This window comes from Dysidea avara, chromosome 1 (assembly GCF_963678975.1).
Source record: "Dysidea avara chromosome 1, odDysAvar1.4, whole genome shotgun sequence".
In the NCBI taxonomy this organism is placed as follows: domain Eukaryota; kingdom Metazoa; phylum Porifera; class Demospongiae; order Dictyoceratida; family Dysideidae; genus Dysidea; species Dysidea avara.
The window spans coordinates 60,132,890-60,154,741 of record NC_089272.1 but is presented as its reverse complement, the minus strand read 5'-3'; the positions used below and the strand labels follow the sequence as shown (position 1 = coordinate 60,154,741).

General features: G+C 37.5%; 1 long non-coding RNA gene across 2 annotated transcripts; it reads right to left on the bottom strand.

Moving 5' to 3' along the window:
• Positions 1-953: 953 nt before the first annotated feature.
• Positions 954-21,814, bottom strand: LOC136239082 (uncharacterized). 2 transcript variants are annotated; one of them, XR_010693347.1, is made up of 5 exons: positions 20,992-21,814; positions 18,129-18,216; positions 15,422-15,515; positions 6,857-6,901; positions 954-1,363 (listed from the first exon to the last, which is right to left on the bottom strand). It is a non-coding gene; the product is annotated as an uncharacterized lncRNA (long non-coding RNA). The 2 variants fall into 2 exon arrangements; XR_010693346.1 differs by lacking the exon at positions 6,857-6,901.
• Between the last annotated feature and the right edge of the window lie 38 nt (positions 21,815-21,852).

The following is a 21,852-nucleotide window of genomic DNA, read 5'->3' as shown; positions in this document are numbered from 1 at the left end:
TGACACCTGTTCATTTCATACTGTGTGTTAGCAATTACCATCATCTACGTATCTGGTAGGCATCTTGGAGGTACTTAACTATAATTATGCTGTCTGTGCTGCTTGTTCCAAAGAAGTGTAAAAGCTTGAAGTAAATAAGATTTGGGATGACAACAATTATTTTGTAAATGTACAATAATGCTGTAACTAATAGTTAATCATGTTAAATATGAACATTCACCATTCCATGTACACAAAATTTCTATCCCAATTTAAAGAATAGCAGAATATCATACTTATCTATGCTTCATGATGTTTGGGAATTATTAGCATCTGGTGCTACCATATACATACATACAAAAGGAAAGAAATCAAGTGTCGTGCATGTATGGTGACAGCTTTGTGAAAATAGAATTGCAATCATGTTGGAGGTTATGTATTAACCTTGATTTTTCTGGAATTTTACAAATAAAAATGCAAAAATTATTTTTACACATTTTCACAAAAGTTCATTTCATCCTTCAACAATTTCCACCCATGTGGCATATGATGGTAGCTTTAAGTGCACTCAATTGGTGGGCCTGCTAACTTATTGAGTTCAAGGTGAAATTAAAGTTTCATGTGGCATTTAGAGGTGGCAATTTCCCATTTTTCTATTCCTTGTCGTGGTGATCAAGAATTGCAACTTGCACACGTGGTAAGACAGTTCCATCAATGTAATTATCAGATCATCAACCAAATAAAAATTATTATGACGGCTATGTATATAATTATATGTTCTACCTCCCAGTATTATTATGTTGAAACCGAAATCCCAAGTAGGCAAGTCCAAAGACTACTGTGCAAACACCTCTGTATTGTTAGATGGCTGTACAAGTAAAGACTTAGGGACTTTGTGGCATAGCATGCAGGAAAAGGTATAAAAATGCTTGTTTTGTGTGTATATATTATTGAACATTTCAATTATTCACCCTTTGCATTTAATTGCATCATACAGTACGCTATACATAAATAAGACATATAAAAATAGAATTAACTTGTTACAGTGGAACCTCAGTTATCTGGACCCCACTTATCTGGATTCTCGGTTAACCGAACTATGTAAATAACTATTAGAGTAGTGACTGTTCTATTAGGGTAGTTGATAATACTAAAAATGTTCTTTATACTATTTTAAAGTTATTTATACACAGTTTTAGAGATATGGACTTTTCAGACTTATGGACTACTCCTGGTCCCAAGGTGCTTGGATAACTGAGGTTCCACTGTATTAGTATTGACTAATTTACATTAAGTCACCAGTTCACCAAGTCACCACTTATTAGCCATACTCCAGCAACAGCACCGCCTCCAGCTTATCTCAATCACAGAGACTTCTCACATCCTAGTACAAAACAATACTGATACTTAATGCATGCATGTGTACATAATACAGCACCGACCATGTACTTTACAATGTCTATACTTGTATATAGATAGCTACTTCAGCTAGTCACACCATCTACTATTTTCTCCATCATGGCACCTTATGCATTGCCTAGCATTTAGTGACTAACTTGAAACTCTGAAATGCTTAATATGAGGGCCACTCATTCTTCACACCACAATATTGATGAATTCTAACAAGTCTGCCTTCACGCACCATGTAAAAGCACTGTTTGTTGAGCTATTTGTGTAACCTGCAGTGATCGCTTCACTACAATGATGCTTCAACTTGCCCTAATGCTCATCATTCATGTGATGCAACATATGGTAAACAGTCAGCAGATCCTCTGTCAGAATCAGAGGCATTAGGTGTTGGGCACCATAACAAGAAGAAGTGATCTGACAATGTGAAACTAAACACTGTGACTTGCAGTGGTATCTAGTAGACTAATATGAATATAGAATGTATAAACATTGCGAAGTATATATAATCCAAGAAAACAGGGTCCCTGGTCCAAGGATCCATGCACTGTTTATACCAATCCACCTAATACACACCACAACTATAATGCTGCCTTGTGTACAGATAATCAAGTATCAACCCATTTCTGTCTACTGTAATATAATGTAAAGCAGTTACACACCACAAAATAAATTATAGACAATTCACAACCACAGTTTTAACAAGCAACCCACTTATAGGCTTGTGCCAATTATGCTGGCATAATAGACTGGCAAAAGCATCAAGCATTATGCCAGCATAATAAGACCATTTTCAAGACTTTTAATTAAAATGTGCAATGTGTGTGCTAAAATACAGCAAAGCACGAACACACTACAAATTATTGCTGCATTTTTCATATCAAGAAAATGTGAAATGTTATTGTTTTATTGTTTCTTGGCTGATGTTTCACACTTCGTGGGAATAAGATTGATATACTCTAATACAGCAGTCACTTACTCTCATACAGCAGTCAGGAAAGGCTGATATTTAATAGTTATACCATGGCCACGAGATTTGCCTGATATATATATATTCCCAAGCCTGAGGGTTGCAGGCTCTCGTGCTTGGGCATATATATCAGACAAATCCTGAGTGGCCATGGTATAAGTAATATATACCACTCTTACATTCACCACATTACTTTTATACAGAGGTTTGCAAATGTCAATTGTGGGTTTAAATTGTGGGCACAAAAAAGAAATGATTGTGGGTTTCACTGGTTGTAGTGATACCATTTTAAACCAAATAACCACTTTGTGGATGAATAAAGTAACCTGAGGTGCTAAAATAAACACTTGTACAGTATAGGTTGTGAAAGTTTGAGGCATCTTTCATGCAGTTGAAATGTACTCTGTAAAAAAAACAATCCCCACATTGCAAAAATGATTATTTAGTGATGCTTAGTAACTGAACTATGCAATACTGACTCGCTAAATTCTTTTTGCTTCACAACAATTCCCCTAACTAAACTAACATGTTTAGTTCAAACCCACAATGCAAAACTTTAAGTAGCTCTATACAAATAATCAAAGGGAACTGATGCTTTGTAACTGCCTCAGCATCAAAGGCAGTTGTGGTCTGGGCAATATATAACCCTGTGGTTTCCTTTGATCTGAGGTGTCAAAGTGGTATATACTCTAATAAAACAGCCAACTCTAGAGCATAATCTTGATTTTGAAAGCATAATTTTGAGCATAATAGGCTGAATTTTTGAGCACTGCTCAAAAGCATAATAGGCTATTTTCAAAGCATAATTGGCTCAGGCCTACCACTTACAACTGCACCAAATTAAAGCAGTAAACACATGTGCCTCACTAGATCAAGTAGCTGGTTTTGAGAGCTACCTTCTCTAGGATTGTGATGGCCTCTACCGTTCAAATGATAATTTGGGCCTTTGTGTAACCCTTTATCTTGACAGCAAAGGGGATGGTAAAAATGTGAGAGGCTTAGCATGTATGTATATATGTCGCTCAACAAGATTTTCTGTGGCGACGTTATTGTTTTTGTTTTCTAAGGAACCAGCACAGGCCCTAATTTATTTTCTAATATTTAAATGTTCCACCTTTAAGTCTAGTTGGTGCACTACTGAAAATTTTCATCTAAAATGGCACAAAACTGGACAGACAGGTGCTAGCACTGAGGTTGCTATAGTTGAAATTTTTGACTACATGCAGCTATGTATGTAGGTAATGACTGCAGAAATATAATATATATTAACTAGTACAAGCTCCCTACTAAGTACACCTCAATTTATCTCCATATAAATTGGATTCTCAAGGATTTGTTGTTATAGACTATGTGTGATCTAGGGAATGGTCCTCTCATTCATATACGTACACAACAGATGCCATTTTATAGAGAAAAATGTAAACCTTATTTCTTTGTATAAAAGTTGCAAATTCCTGTTCCTGACTATAAGCCAAGAGTTTCCAGCATATTTGGAAATAAACACTTGGTCTCAAATAGAGGTCCAGGCTAGTAATAGAGTCTACTAGTAGTAGCTTTAATTCTTTCCCCTTTTCTTCAAACCTATAACCATGAAGTTTAAAGCCAACTGAGGGGTGAGGGTGCCACGAGTAATCATGTCAGTATAGTCTGTGCAAGTCTGCGTGAATGCAGATAATGTATCATACAACGAATTTTTAATCAGTTTTAGGCCTTGACTACAGCTTTTATGTAGTCAACACACACTGTATAAAGATTCACTATGCTTACTGTTATAGTAATGACATTCTACCATAACTTGAATTCAATTAAACGCCAGACATGACTCAAATCTATCCGAAATGAATGCCCAGTCTCAAATAAAGGCCCTATTTGTGACCGGGCCTGCGAAAACAGGACATGTGGGCACTAACTACACCCCGTCACTTTACAGGTCTTATCTCAGTGCTGGAACAGAATATTTGCATTCTGTAACTTGCATCCTAAAGCCAATGCAATGCTTACTAAGAGCTGAAAATTGCATTGCCATAGCATTATGGTACAAAAACTTATGAGTGATGAAAGTTTGAAAAAGTAAGCAAAAATCATGTGCCCATATGCCCTATTTTTGCAGGCCCAGTCACATTTGTTTACATGCTGGGTCAATAATGCTGGGAAGAAAGCTTGGGCTTTTATACACATATGGTATGCACTTTATGCTGGATGCTCATGTGAAGGGAATGTCCGAGAGGTAAGACTATTGTTTTAGCTATTATAAAAGCAAATTCTTATGTAAAGTACGCAACGTACTTGTAAAGATAGAACAGTGTTACACCATTTTTTTATGAGACCATGAACAAGATTGTACATGTCATAGTTGTTTCGCTAGTATAATTATCTAATCCAAAACAGCCAAGCTGTAAAAAAAGTGTGCGGCCCTCAAAAAGGCTATGGTGAAAAAAGATGTGAAATCCAAGCTGGCGGCCAAGAAATGGCTGTGATGGTAGGTTAATGGTAAAAATTTTAATAACAACAATTCAGGTGAATTTTTGTGCCGCTTGGTCAATTGGCACAAAATTCACCTGAATTGTCGTCATTAAAATTTTATATATGTAAATATATATAATACATATATTTATCACAGAACTCTCCATGGTGGTTTCTTTGTAACTGAACACTCTACAAGGTGACTTCTTCTGGATGCTCTCTCTACAGGGTGAATTGTTTGTAGCTGAACGATCTTCAAGGTAACTTCTTCTAGCTGCTCTCTCTACAGGGTGATTTTTTTGTAGCTGAATTCTGTATAGGTGATTTGTTTGCAGCTGAGCTCTTCACAGAATGGTTTCTTTGTAGCTGAACGTAACTCTCTACAAGGTAACTTCTTCTAGCTGATGTCTTTACAGTGTCACTAGTTTATAGCTGAATTCTCTACATGGTGGTTTCTTTGTAACTGAACTCTCTACAAGGTAATTCTTCTAGCTGATCTTTCTACAGGGTGATTTGTTAGTAGCTGAATTTCGTACAGATGATTTGTTTGCAGCTGAGCTCTTTAAAGAATGGTTTCTTTGTAGCTGAACTCTCTACAAGGTAACTTCTTCTAGCTGATGTCTCTACAAGGTGACTAGTTTGTAGCTGAGCTCTCTACATGGTGGTTTCTTTGTAACTGAACTCTCTACAAGGTGACTTCTTCTAGCTGATTTTTCTACAGGGTGATTTGTTTGAAGCTGAACTCTCTACATGATGGTTTCTTTGTAGCTGAACTCTCTACAAGGTAACTTCTTCTAGCTGATCTCTCTACAGGGAGATTTGTTTGTAGCTGAACTCTCTACATGATGGTTTCTTTGTAGCTGAACTCTCTACAAGGTAACTTCTTCTAGCTAATCTCTCTACAGGGAGATTTGTTTGTAGCTGAACTCTCTACATGATGGTTTCTTTGTAGCTGAACTCTCTGCAAGGTAACTTCTTCTAGCTAATCTCTCTACAGGGCGATTTGTTTGTAGCTGAACTCTCTACATGGTGGTTTCTTTGTAGCTGAACTCTACAAGGTGATTTCTTCTAGCTGAACTATCTCTTTCCATAGTTGCATGAACTCCCTACAAGGTAACGTCTTCTAGCTGATCTCTCTACAGGGTGACTTGTGTGTAGCTGATCTCTATACAGGTTTCTTGTTTCTAGCTGATCTCTTGAATTCTCTTCAGGGTGACTGCTCTATTAGAGTATCTCGATCTCGCACTTGCTGCACCAAGTTGGATTTCGTGTTATAACTCCGTGGCTTTAAGTCTGATTCTTCTACACCATTGATGAGCCTTTCTAAGATGATTACTCCATGTGTACAACGATTTTCAAAGCATTACCCCAAGCGGTTTATCTGGTAGGCGTGGCAAGCAGTCATTTTTTATTAGCTAATCTCGATTGCGTAATTGTTACACACTGTTGGTTTTTTCGTTGTATCTTCCTGGTTTTTTGCTCGATTTCTTTCAAACCACAAAAGGTTTGAGGTTCAATAGTTAACCTATTCACCCACCGATTTTCAGCTTCTTCCCATACGCGGTTTACCCTGTAGGCGTGACAACATATTGGTGTTATTTTTCGTGAATAATCGCTCATAACTCTTTGCCTGTTTATCGTATTCCAGCCAAAGAGATGCGCCTTTATACCCCCCCTTCTGTGTGCCAAATTTCAAGGCAATCGGATATGGCGTTCGCGTTTTATATTAGTTTTTGTAAGTGTGCGACAAGAGGAAGAAAATAAGAAGAAAAAACAAAACAAAGAAACTAAGCCAATTTTTGAGGTCGCATATTTCGGGAACGCGTGAAGCGATTTCGCTCAAATTTGGAATGTGGAGTGCTGAAGTTGGAGGGCATGTCCACAACAAAAATCGTCTTGTTTCATCAAGGCAGCACAGAGCTACGGAGGTGCGAAAATTGCGTTTTCTTTCTTCCTGTCAATATACTCACGGGTGTTACGCGCCAGCTTATTGGGCCGCACGACACACTACCGTGTGTCTTGATACATATTACTCACATCAGAATTTAGTGGAATCTCAATTCTGTAGAATCTTGCTCTAATCTGCAAAGAAAAAAAAAAAGAAATCTGTACAAGATTGAAACACCACAATAGAGAGGATACAAGCAAATACTAAACATTTGAACATGAAATTCAACATTTTAACATTTGGTATCCAAAAATCTGTTTGCGTTTGTGGCTAGAAAAATAATAAATGAGTGCTTCATCGCATCCATCACAGGCCCAGTGACATGTAGCAAACATAAAATTAGTTACTATACAGCAGCTATGATCATTTATATAATTATGTAGGAGGCTTGGCTATTAATGACGTAAGATCCACCATATGGCGGTACATACCATTAAGGTAGACGAGTGGAATATGTGGAGCAGTGGAGGGATTGACCACTAGCCTATTGACTGTGAGAAAATAAAGAAAAGCAAGCCTCCAGCAGCCATACAAACACAACTATTTCCTTCAAGTGAACCAGCACTATAGGATGCCTATTAACCACTGCACTCAAAACTGTGCAGGCAAATATGCAAATAATCCAAATATGCCTGGGGTAGAACTAGTGGCTTGTAGGAGATGTGCAGATAGAGGCTGTGATCTCAAATTTACATGATTCTGACATTGCTAAGTAGCTGGTGCTCTCACCACTTAGATATGTTGCTTTGGGAAAGTAGAAGCTTATAGTAGAGAGGTAGCTATTTGTACATTTATGAATGCATAAAAACACATTGGATGCACCTATCATTTGTAAATCCCAATATCGGCTAAATAAGGGAAGTATGGAGGGGGGGGGGGATTAAGGAGCAAAGCCCCAAGTACTGGGACTTTTGACTCAGGGATTTAAACTTAACTCATGTTAGTCATGTATTCAAACTAGCACGTGACATGAAATCATTTATTCAAGGGGTCTATATAGGGGTAGGGCTTGCCCACCATTTTTTTGTATTTTAATGAAAGCTCTAGTTTAAACGATTTCACTATGTTTTTGTAAATAAATAATCAGCTATTAAAAGAAAAACTGTTGTATTAGAGTGATTGCTCTATTAGAGTGGTTGACTGCTCTATTGTAGGGTTTCCACAACATCTTCAAATTAATTTGCTAACTGGTGTTATGTGGACTAACCCTCACTTGAATACAGCTGCAGTGGCGGTAAATTCTATTGCCTCCTTGGGGTGGAAATCGATCAAAATGTCTGCAAATCATGAGATTACGAGCAGTAACTCCCGGAAACACTGATCTTGTATCCCAATACTGCACTTCAACCTTCCTCTGTGAGCAAACCTTCATCAAAAAGTATTGGTGTTTTGATTGGTGAAGCACGATTGCTGTAGCTGCATCATTTAGACAGGATTTAAAATGGGATTTCGTCCACAAAGACCAAACAAATGATTGCCAAAATTTCCTCACACCACAGTAGTAGTCACCCATCAACAAAGAAGTCACATACCAAGTATGGTTAAATTCTGAAGATGCTAACTATCTGGGTGAGCCCAGTATTGGGCAAAGATCACGCCAAATGGCACCCTTTTCTCATCACTTGCTCTTTCAACTACTCAAAACCAGAATTCTTGGCATATAACAGTGTTAATGTCTAGAACACATAACTAGCAACAAGGATTTGTTGTTAGAAACCGTAAAAATAAACTAATAGGCAATTAGGCATCCATCCTAATGACTACAGGCTCACGTGATTGAGTATGGCTATTGCTACTAATAGCACTATAGACCAAAATCATGTCATTGTATGTACCCTTATTACTTTTAAGGCTGTTTAAACCACTACACCAGACATCAAGTGTGATATCGAGTCTTACACTTGTGCACCACACTCCAAGGTCCTTCTCCTTGTTCACTAGTTCTAGGTCAGTAGATACATTTGTAGTATCATCGATCATGGTGTATGATGCAGGAAGAGAGTTGCCAATTTGCATCACTTTGCATTTGGCTGCGTTAAACCTAAGCAACCAAACACTTGACCACTGCATTAAATTGTTAATATCATGTTGTAGTTTAAGGCTGCTATGAAAGGATTTAATGACTAAGTATATCTTGGTATCGTCTGCATACATATTCAGATTACTCTCAATGAGGTAGGGCACATCATTGACATACAATATAAATAACAAGGGACCCAAGACTGAACCTTGAGGTACTCCGCTCTGAACCCATTATTGGCCATTAACCACTACTCTTTGAAAACGATTTGCAAGAAAATTGGATAACCATTGGGACAAGTTTCCATGCACATCGTACGCTTCAAGTTTAGAAATCAACCTATGATGTGGGACAGAGTCGAACGCTTTACTGTAATCCAAGTATTAATATCCATAACCCTGGTCCACTGCACTTGTCCAGTCTTCAAAGGTTTCCAACAAGTTAGTTAAACATGACTTGTTGCACACAAAACCATGTTGCTGACGGTAAAGAATATAAGAATGGATACTGTCTGGACCAGGAGCCTTATTATCTTTCAGTGTACTCCATTTCTCCAATACAATAGACTCAGATATGTTGACATCATAAGATTATACAGATTCTTCATATCTAAAAGGAGGTGCTGGAATATATGATAGATCTTCCGTCTTGAGTAAAAGTTGACTCAAAATATCTGTTGAGAACATCAGCAATCTCTTCTTCACTGGTAGTGGAAGAGCCATCAGTCTCCTCTAAAGGGCCAATACTAGGCTTAACCTTTTGTTTAGATTTGACATAGGAATAGAAGGCTTTTGGGTTAGGCTTAAATTTATTTAGAAGTGATTGTTCGTATGACTTTTGGGCAGTTCTAAGTTTACATTTAACTATATTACATTTGGTCTTGTAGTTAGCATAGTCAGCATGAGACCTAGACCTCCCATATCTAGAGAAAGCAGAATGTTTAGCTTTTATTGCTACAGATATACTTTTTGTCCACCATGGAGGAGATTTGCTGGCCTTAGGAGTAGAGGTAGAAACGAACTGGACCGTTGCATATATCATTCACTTAACTGCTTAAAAACCTCCCAATTATCCTCTATGCTATCACTACACATACGATCTGTCCAGTTAATTCCCATGAAGTACTCATTCATTCCTTGATAGTCACCTTTTCTATAATTAAACGTGGGAACAATAGGTTTTGAGAGAGATGAGATGTTGTAGCACTTGTATTTCCACACGAGGCAGTCATGGTTACTGCTTCCCAAACCTGATAAATTAATAACTTCATCTATAAAGTTGGGATCAGAAGAAAAAACCAAATCAAGTAGCAAAGACTGTTGGCCTTGTCTATGCCTTGTACAATTTGTTATATGCTGAACTAAATAACTGTCTTGAACAGCATCCAGGAAAAGGAGGCCAATGAGTTTTCTTCACTAGAGCATACAAGATGCAATCATTCATTTGGCCTTGTGCACACTGTACAGTAATTTTTGTTGTTCCATCCTACCATGTATTTTTGCTGCTATTTTTCAACCAACTTGTATAATTGGTTCAGGCCAGTGGTCAAGCTGGAGTCTTCCATTGGAGTTTCCCCACTTGGTTCATAAATTCTGATATAGACAAGGCATTTCACGAGGCAATTGTTGCATTGACTGTTACTGTTGCTATTCCACTGTGTCTCAGTCCAGTGAGACTATCCATACTTGTGCTACATGTACAGTTGATGTAACCACTGCTGGCTGCAGAGTTATGTGCACTCTCCTAAAACTGCTCTTTATGCACTACATACAACTGTGCCAGATAGGTCCATTAAATGTTACACAACAGTTAAGCATTTTAAATTGACCCTAGCTCTCACTCATGTATAGCTGGCTACACCAGAAGCTCCATACACACTCAAAATGTTCACTTCATGACACACATTATGTCAAAGCAGCCAAACCTGAGTGAAAATAACTTAAACCCTCACAAAACAGGTATCTTGAAAATTATTTTTGGTAGTGGGCCTGGTAACATGCCACTCTGGTCAGGTGGTGTGGTAAATTGGTTAGTGGTAGCAGCCCTATCCCTGATCAGGTGGTGGAAACCAGGCAGAAGCAGGGTGCCCTTAAGTTGGCCTTGCAAGCCACAACAGCTGAGGACACTTTTGGTGGCTGGTCCCAAGGTGTCCACATTGCACTGTTTGATAGCTCTTAATTGCACTCACGTGGTTTACAGTTTAGTTCGTACTTTCCTAAGCAGGAGAAGGAGTCCAGGGTAGCATGTACAGAGGTTATCTGTTTACGTCATTTTAAGTTAGTAATGGTTATTAGACACCATGTTTTTGAGACATGCGAGAAAATGAAACCTTTTGTGATTTTGCACAATTAAAGAAAGACTTTGGGGGAATCACTACATCGAGTGAGTTACTTATAGTAATAGCCAATTGAAGAGCAGGAATAAAGGGGACTGAGTTAATTCAGCGGTACAAGCCAGCGACCAGCTGGAGTTTAATGGCCCTGTTTCTTCCAGCTGTGAAGCAATATGGCAATGAATTACATAGCAAATGCACCACAGCTTTCTTATTTTTACTAGCATTCTTCTGCTTGTAACTCACTCTCGCTTCATGCATTCACGAAGATAACCTGTAATAGACAAATTCCATAATAAGGCTTTATAGAGTATAGAAATAACCGTTGCCCCTAGCAACCTGAATTTCCTATTATTATTAGGTGATGATGTCTAAAGTAATTTCTCCCAATTTTGAAAGGATAGCATATATTATATGTCATAAGATATGACATTTTGAAATTGTGGTTTTCTCATACATATCTATGGGAGAGGGCTACAGTTGCCCCTTCTGGGCAATCACAAAAAATGAGGTATTTCAAAGTATGCAAAAACTAAACATTCAAAAGTACATATATCTCTATAATATTATTACATGATTTGTAGGTGTGAATGTCAACAAAATATTAAATGGATAGTGTATATAGGTCATAAGATATGACCATGGATACTACACCTTAGACTACAACAAGTTTGATATTGAAATTTGATTGGCTGAAAACGTGGTCTCTATAATAGTTATATGGGCACAATGTGGAGTCTATGAAATTTATAAACCCGAAGGCCCGGGCTGTAGCGCACGAGCGAAGCGAGGGCGCTACTAAGGGCCTGAGGGTTTATAAATTTCAGACTCCACATTGTGCCCGTATAACTGCTTTAGACTCTATTTCACATTACACTCAGATTACTTACCTCATCCACGGCTGTTTCTGCTGTAGGCTTGGCAAAAGCGGCTGGTTTTCTTACGATAATACTAGCGCCATGGCAACTATACGTCCTCACGTGACAAAATAATCGCGCTCGTTAAATCACTACACGTGAACAACGCATAGCGATTGGACAAACCGGATTTTGAGCATGTGTTTTATTGTGCGTGAAGGCGTGAAGTATATTAGAAAACAAGGTGGAGTATATGAGATTTATTACCCACCCAAAACAGCCTAAATAGAGTCTAATAATCTCGTAGAGCCACGCTCATGTCCAATAGAGACCACGCTCTGAGGCGATACGAAACACGATAATTACGCGCCTGTAACATTGGCAACGCATGGGCGTTTAAATGGCTAGTAACAGCCGTACTGAATTAGAGGGAGGTGTAATGGGCTTGTTTGTACTAATCAACACTACATTACTTGCTTACAAGCAGCTGTCGAGGCACAACAACAGCAACAATGAGTTGTAGTCCAGTCGCCGAGTCCAGTACTTCGATACATAGCACGCGCCTGTAACATTGGCAACGCATGGGCGTTTAAATGGGTAGCAACGGCCACGTTGAGGTCCCGCCATGTAGGGAGGTGTAGAGGGCTTGTTTCTAGTAATTAGCCATACATTTCTCGTTTACAAGCAGCTATCAACTCACGTCAAGAACCACTGGGTTCTACGGGATTTAGAAAACCCTCAGGCCCTTAGTAGCGCCCTCGCTTCGCTCGGACGCTACAGCCCAGGGCCTTCGAGTTTTCTAAATCCCGTAGAACCATAGATAATACACGAACACTTGTAGCAGGTAGAGTGGCTTTAGCTAACCAGATATCCAATGTTTCACTGTATACTCAGACTGTTTGGATAAAACAACAGAAAACAGGCACTACTTTGGGCAATTGTTTTACCCAAGTCGAACAAGTCTTTGGCTAAAAATTCATTTCAGTCTATCAAACATTTATTTGGTTGTGGCATAGAGGCTATGTTAGGCCAGTGAAACTTGATTACCAGTTTCTCGTTCAGATTTTTGAAAATTTGATGCGGGCGGGCGGTTATTAGTCATTATTCATTATGCACAACACACATCCAAACTTGAAGATTTCTACCAAAAAACAATGAAATCTACATTGACTACTCTTGCATTAGCTAAAATACTATGTGGTGTACGTTACTAGAATATTCAGCTAATTCTGTAACTCCTAAACAAGTGATTTTTCCATTAGAGTATAGCTGATTGCTCTATTAGAATAAAAGTGACTGCTCTATTAGAGTATTTCGATGTGAAATATCAATAATGAAATTCCATGCGGGTGTATCAAAAGCATGCGGGCGATGACGCGAAACTGCTAATCAAATTTCATTGGCCTTAAGATAGCTGGTAACGATGCTGCTGAAATATTTGCTAACGCGTACCTGCCAGTATCCACCTGTCGCCAATGATATTCCCTCCAATGTCCACAGACAAGCTGTGTTCTTGTTCAGTACAAAACGCTACACAATAAACAATGTAAAAGGAATGTCCACGCCTTGAAACTAGCCTTCAAACAAGCGAGAGAAAGCCAAACAGCCACCCAGTACATTTCAACAAATTTTCCAATGTATTGGCGCACCGTAACTAGGATAGGTAAATAATTTCACGGGCGTTTCCAATCCATGTTCGTGTATTATCTATGGTAGAACCCTGGTTCTTGACGTCTAACTATTATTTAAATCCCATGATTTGTGTGAGTACTGAGAAGGGGCAACTGTTGCCCCTCTCATTGACAATGTATGGGAAAATTGCAACTTCAAAATGTCATATCTCATGACTTATTTATGCTATCCTTTTAAAACTTGGAGAAGTGACTTAAGACATTGACGCCTACAAATAATGTAAAATTTAGGTTGCTAGGGGCAATGGTTAAAATTTTCATCATTATGAAAGTTGTCTATTATAGACCATGTGCGCGTGCCGGCACTTTATTGCATCATCAAATAATGCATCCACCATTTTTGAGGGGGAAAAACGTACGCATTCTATGCTTGCGATTTTTTTAATGCTAATACAAATGAATCGTACTAAAACTAAAAGACAGAGTAGCACTGGTATAAATTAAGTTACTGGGTAAAAGTATATAACATATGCTGCATGGCGAGTTATTCCACCTATAGGGAAGGTTTTTGCAATAGAACGCCCAATAGTTTTACCCTCACTTTTCTCGTAAACTATCGTGAAACTTGAAGCCGTAGCCACTTTTTTCCGGTTTTTGCCAGACCACGGCTTGGCACAAGGTCTATACAGAACATATTAGTGTCAAACGGATAACCTCTATATAAATGAAATGTTGGTAGGCGGTATAGTCACCACTGAGATTGGTCCCATCATTATGATACCATCCTTTGATCCCTTTGTTGCATGGTAAAACCTGTTGGACAATAACTTGTGACTTCAGAAACATGTTAGTCGAAAGGGAATCACCAGCTATTAATACTCAACACATACACACATACAGCAGTCAGTCAGGGATAGAAGTCCATACACACATGTACTAAATGTAATACAAGAAAGCAATTTCAAAGGGTTACATTGTGATACACTAACTATATGTTTGGATATGTATAGTTTCTTGATAGCCATAAGTAGTACATATGTACAGAGTAACTTGATATACATATTTCATAGGTGACAAATTTAACACTTCGAAATGGCTTCTACCACCTTGCTGTCCCCTCTCCACAACCCCACTAAAAGTTGATAAATTTCATTAAGTTGTTCTGAACCAGTGTACATAGTACATTTATATGACCTAGTGTGGGAGAACTGGTCTTGTCATATAAATAAAAGTATAGAGAAATGCTAAATATTCAGTGTGTTGTAGCTCTCCAATGGTTGAAGCTATGTATACCAAATTGTCACATGTTCTACACCAACTCCTTACCTTCCAGAGCATTCACTCATTCCACTGTACAAGTAGCCAACAGCTACATTTCCCACTATTTTAAATAGTTTTTGACTCAGTTTAAAATGAAAGGACATTAACAGCACAGGTATTTATTCAAAACCACAGAGCTTTACAGCCACATACAGCCATCCCCATGCAGGCTGGCCAGAGCTTCATTAGGGCCCCAGACTGCTCGTACAGATCATCACTGTACTTGCCCACATGATTTTGATTACAAACAATTTGATAGTTTATTGATGTAACTTTATGTTCTTGGTGAAATCTGGTTTTCCCGGACCCAGTCACATAGTGAATTCATATTGTTGTATGCACATTAACATATATGTATGTGCCTTGGGGAATGAATGCATCAAATTTTATGGTTTCATGTTACAGAATTTGTTGTACTTCACTGTTTTCACTAAAATACTTATACACATGTGCTGATACGCATAATAATTTGTGCATGGTTTGCACAATCTCACTTGTTTGAGCACCTTCTGCTTTAGCATCAGATTATAAGAGTTTCACCTTACATTAGCCTTGGATACTACTGTATATGTGAAGTACAGCTCTCTTCTAGAAAGACAACAACAATAATAAGGTATTGTTGTAGCTATATACAATTCACAAGAATTTTGCCACAAAGCTTTGAGCTCAATTATCCAGTACATTATAGATTAGAAGTACAATTTGACCTTATGATTGTACTACATAATCTTCAAGGAAAACTTAATACATGACATCAGAGTTCACTGGAATTACCACTAAAGGTGTGAACTTGCTAAGTTGTTTTCCAGTGAAGTATGTTCATTATGACTTTAATCTGATGGTGTGAATGTACTACTACTTCACATCTTCTAGGAAAAATTAGAACATGACATCGAAGCCCATTGGAATTTACCACAAAAAGCTGTATATGTCTCAAAGTTGTATTCCAGTGAAATGCATTAGGAAGACACAAAAGTACAACCACATGCACTGAAGAGTTCCTTTTTGTGTTAGCTGGAATTTTAAGTAGCTATTTACCATACACGTTTAGATATGTAGTATAGTGTTGTTGTCAGTATAAATCATATGTATGCTAGCTAGTTTGGTCCACTGCGAGTATCAAATTACAGTTATATTTGGAGCGCAAGGGTGTAGGGAGTATACATAGCAAGGGATCTATGGATATAACATTATCACTTCCGTTTGGTCTCATTGTTGTCACATATCACTGCTATTATTCAAGTGGTTGGTTTATGGTAAAGATATCAGACATCTTTACTCATCCACCTATAGAAGATAGTTTTCAGGAAATGTCTTAAATGTAAGTATATTGCTTGTTTCAAAATGTGACCCAATTTTAGAAAATCAGTTTTAATATCAACTCAAATATTTATGACTCCATGAAGCCACCAATCTGGCCTGCTCCGGGAGCTTGTAATAGAGCTATATATAGTCTATTTGTCATGTATTCTTTGAATATATACTTTATATTTTATCATTAGACGTTTTCGTACTAAAATTAAGTATCCCAAGCAATTACTCAGCTTCACAATGGTTACAATTGTTAGTCAGTACCTTAAATTACTATGAATTTTGAGAAATAATTTAACAGGTGCCAAACTGTCTTAATGGTAACACAGTGAATTGTAAATTTCTAATTATTTCACATGTGACATTAAGACTGATTTTCCAAAATCAGGTCACAAATATAATTACTGCTAGTATTTTCTGCAGAGATCAAAGCACTGAAACTACATGATAAGAAGCTAAAGCTTACTAGCTTTAATACCATGCACGTCTGCCATACATCATGATGCTGTCAGTCTGGAATGATCCAGAGGTCAATATAGTTGCAGGGCCATAGAGTACCATTACACACTTTGTCTTATACATTATCAGGAATTTGACCCAATGAGGTTTAGCAGTGATAATAGTAAGAAAATGGACCCCATTACTTTCTATGCATTTCTGTTGGACCAAGGTGTGTACAGTGTACGCACAACATGGGTATACATGCATTAGGACTGTATTAGACTACATATAGATAATGAAATTTGATTGGCTGAAAACAAATCCTATATTGACAGAATTTCGTACCTGTCACTACGAGAACAATCAGCTAGGAGGGAGGGAAGTTATCATTACCAAAATTATTTTATGTAAGCCTATAACTACACACTCTAAACAATACATGTTTTAACAGGACAACAAAACAGTAAGAGTTTAACAATCCCTCCCATTATATTTTGTGTTGAATGTAGATATTACCAATTACAAATGAGACAGAACAAAGTGGTATTAATGCAGGTAGACAATAGGAATCAAGGAATAAATAAATGTCCATTTATCATAAGTATGTGACCTTTACATATCTTTGGATATGTGCAGTTCTTGATAGCCATGTGTAGTGTATACAGAGTATCTTATTGTGAAATGGCTTCTACCACCTTGCTGCCCCCTCTCCACAACCTCACTAAAAGTTGATAAATTTCATTAAGTTGTTCTGCACCAGAGTAATTAATACATTTATGTGACCTAGTGTGGGAGAACTGGTCTTATCGTATATTTAAAAGTATCAAGAAATGCTAAGTACTCAGTGTGGTGTAGCTCTCCAATGGTTAAAGCTATGTGTACCAAATTGTTACATGTTTCACACCAATTCCTTTCCTTCCAGAGTATCCACAGACTGTACAAGTAGCCAACAGCTAATTTTCCCACCATTTTTAGCTCACTATGTTGACTGGCTAAAATGAAAGGACACAGGTCTTTATTCAGCACCACCAAGCTGTACAGCCACATAGTCATCCCAGGCTGACCAGAGCTCCATTAGGGCCCTAGACTATATACTCATATGGACTGCCACTGTGCTAGGGAAAGCAGTCAGCCCGCTCAAGTCTAGGTGATTTTGATGGTGAAATTTGATAGTTTATTCATGTAGCTTTGTGTTCTTGGTGTAATGCCAAATCTGCTATTATGGGCAATAAGACTGGTTTTCCCAGACCCATGCAATCATACGTATAATGTGAATTCATGTTATTGTATGTACATAAACACATACACATGTGTACTTTGGGGAATGAATGTATTTATGGTTTCATGTTAGCTACCGAGTTTGTTGCATTGCACTGTTTTCACTAAAATACATACAGCTATCTACATGTTGCAACACATAATGATTTGTGCATGGTTTCACATTCTCACTTGCTTGAGCACCTTCTGTTCACTTGAATATAGTATCACCTTACACATTTGCCTTGGATATGTACCACTGTAGACGTACATCTTCTTTCTAGAAAAACAACAATAAAAAAAAAATTGCTGTAGTTATATACAATTCACAAGCATTTTGCCACAAAATGATGGGCTCACTAAGTTGTTTTCTGGTGTATTGCATGAAGACTAACAAGGTAACCTTATGATGGCGCTACATAATCTTCAAAGGAAAAACTTAAGGCATGGCACCAGGAATTAGCACAAAAAGTATGAACTTCACTAATTGGTTTTCCAGTGTAGTACATTAGGACTTCAATCTGAATGTATAACTACATCTGATCTTCTATATAGGGAAAATTAAAACATGACATCGAAGCCCACCATTGGAATTTACCATAAAAAACTGTATACGGTATGTCTCTAAGTTGTATTCTAGTGAAATACATTAGGAAGACACACAAGTACAACCACATGCACAGAAGAAGTTTTATTTTTTGGTTTTGCTGGAATTTTCTCTTGATAATCAGCTAATTACTTAGTTATATAGTATCGTGTTGTTATCAGTACAAATCATATGTGACCAGGCCTGCAAAAATGGGCACATAAAATTGCCTACTTTTTAAAACTTTGATGAGTCATAACTTTGTACTGTATTTCACTATTGCTTGTCCATGAAATTTTCAGCACTAATTAAACATTTAGTTGGCTTCAAGTTACAGAATGAAACTATTCTATCCCATTACTGAGATATGAGATGTTATGTGGTGGGGTGTAGTTTGTGCCCACATGCCTTATTTTTGCAAGCCCGATCACATATGTATGCTAGCTAGTTTGAATTAGTTATTATCTAGTTGATCCATTGTGAGTATCAAAATACAGTTGTTATAATTATTTGGAGCACAAAGCTGTAGGGAGTATTATACACATAGCAAGGATCTATGGATATAACATTATCACTTCAGTTTGGTCTCATTGTTATTCTAATACTATTCCTGCTATCACAATCACTGCTATTATTCAAGTGGCTGATTTATGGATCACCTGGTGTAAAGATATCAGACATCTTTACCCATTGCCTTCTCCACCTAGAAGATGGTTTTCAGGAAATTCCTTTAAAGTAAGCAGCTACAGTAGATGTGTATGACTCTGTTGATAAGAAACCATGTTCCCAGTCTATGCCAGGACAATTGAAATCACCTCCAATAATAATCTTGGTTTGAGGATGTTTCTCCTTGATTTCACTAAAATTTTGCACTAGATCATCAAATATTGTTGGTAGAGAGTTTGGTGGACAGTAAAATGATCCAATTATAAGGTCATCGTAGTTCTTAATATGCACTTTGACCCAAACAGTTTCCAATGGTGACTCTAAAGTTATTCTGAAGTTGAAAAAGTGTCTCTGATCAAGATAAATACACCACCACCATGCCTATTTCTATCCTTTCTGTATATATTGTAAGAATTTGGAAATATTTCACTATTTAGTATGGTATTTTCAAGATGAGATTCTGATCCAAGCAGTATGTCAATATTATTTGTTGATAGAAAGGCTTCCAGTTCTGCCTGCTCATTGTAAACACTACAAAAGTTTGTAATCACTAGTGATATTTCATTATGATTTGAATGTTCTTGATTTGTTGCATTACAGTTGTGGTTAAGGTTAGTAGGTGCAGGGTAATGATTTGGATTTGCTAGTCATGAGGTTGTTTCATTTTGATCCATTTCAGTGTCAACAGAAATGGATGATGCTGAGCTATTTTCAGTAGTGTTGACCGGGTGAGGTCCATATTTTACAAGGTTTTGGTTGATGACTTTCCATGAAGTAGTTTGCCCACAAAGATTTCATTTTTTCAGATAGTAATATATTTGCGATTTGTGCCTTGTTGTATAAGTCTCCAGCGTTCCTGTAAAAGCATGGATTTAATCTTTCCCTCATCCTTAGACATATCAGCGTTGATGATGACAGGTTTTTTAATTAGGTTTCTGTTTGATAAAATAGTACTGACATCAATCCTGCAAAGAAACTTCACTAACTTGGTCGAGTTTGGCTTGGGTCAAATTTCCCCAGTCGATATAGATCTTTAATTGATGCATTCTGGATAGAAGAATCCACAGAATTTAGTACAGGAAGTTGAGTAGGTCATTTTTTGGTTCTATCAGGTTTAACAGTTTTAGGGGGAGATTCATTGATACCATACACAACAATATTCATGCTTCTGTCATCTACAGTTCTTTTTACTGGTATGTTAGTAGTGGCATCTGCTTCCTGAACAGATGTAGGAGTAAATTTTGTGACAGAAGACTTTAATCATTAGCAGAAATTCGGTCAAACTTGAACACTCTATTAGAGAGTTTTATTATAGTAATTTTGTGGATTTCAGTTAATTGAAGGTAAACGATCATGCTACAGTAGCTTACTATACCACGATCCATTAGAAGACTACAAAATGCACCATAAGTGGTAATAAATTCATTGGTGGTATGAATCACGTTAAGAAAATCTTCAGCGATAGGTATTTACCACACATGACCACGAATGTCGCCGAAAGCCATATGAACACGCTTAGCATTTCTAAGGATTTAATTAAGCAGACATACCATAATGAACCACCACTCAAGGATCCACTGACTACTGAAGTTAGATCTACAACTATACTGGAGATGCAAGTTGAATTACGACAAAACTCCCTAATAGAGTAGTCACCGCATTTCTGCTAATGTGATGTTATGGTTTCTGTCAGTGAAATGATGGCAGAGTTGAGATCCTTTATTATATTTGTGAGCTTAGATATTTCATTGTTCTGGTTTACCATCATACAGTACGAACATAAGTATTGTGTGTTTGGCTCACCCAATTTCTCGAAGGCGGGACGAGTTAATCCAGCACATTTTCTGTGTAACCAGCCCTGACAATTTCCTTCACAGAACACAGCATCGTCACCCACACAGTGTTCGCCAGCTTCCAAAATCGGTTCTTCGCAGATTAGACAATCAGCTTCGCTGTTTTTTCCACCTTTAGTCTTCCTTTTGTGTGGAGATGTCCCTTGAAGCTTCCTTTTAGCCCTTCAGCCCATATTTTCCATGATGGTCTACGATAAGGAGTGTCTTAGTGTCTAAAAGGAGCCTTAAAAATGAAAAATCTCAGAGGAGTTAATAACAATCATTCCCACAATCGAAACGTTGATTTTTCTAAATGGATCGAAACTAACATAGCCAAGACTGTATTAGGGTAAAAATTCGACAGGTTGGTACATTTTTTTCCTAATTGTTTGGCTAGATACAAATGGAATTAATTTATTTCTGCCGAATTTTTAGGGAATCTAAGGTATGTGAGTATTATATGTTACTGGGTGTGTGTACATTCTGGGTCACTTTGGGATAGAAGAATGGCCTTGGCTAAATCCCAGAGATTAACCCTAAACCAAATCAATTCCCAATAAAACTACTATATTTCCAGTGTAGTGTATTAGGACTACAATGTATAGTCCACTGAAATTACCACAAAATGTATGAACTTCACTAAGTTGTTTTCCAGTGTAGTACATTAGGACTACAATGTATAGTCCACTGAAATTACCACAAAATGTATGAGCTTCACTAAGTTGTTTTCCAGTGTAGTACATTAGGACTACAATCTGATGTTAACTACATCTCATCTTCAAAGAAAAAATTTTACCTCAAAATTAGATTTATATTGAAACACATTAGGAAG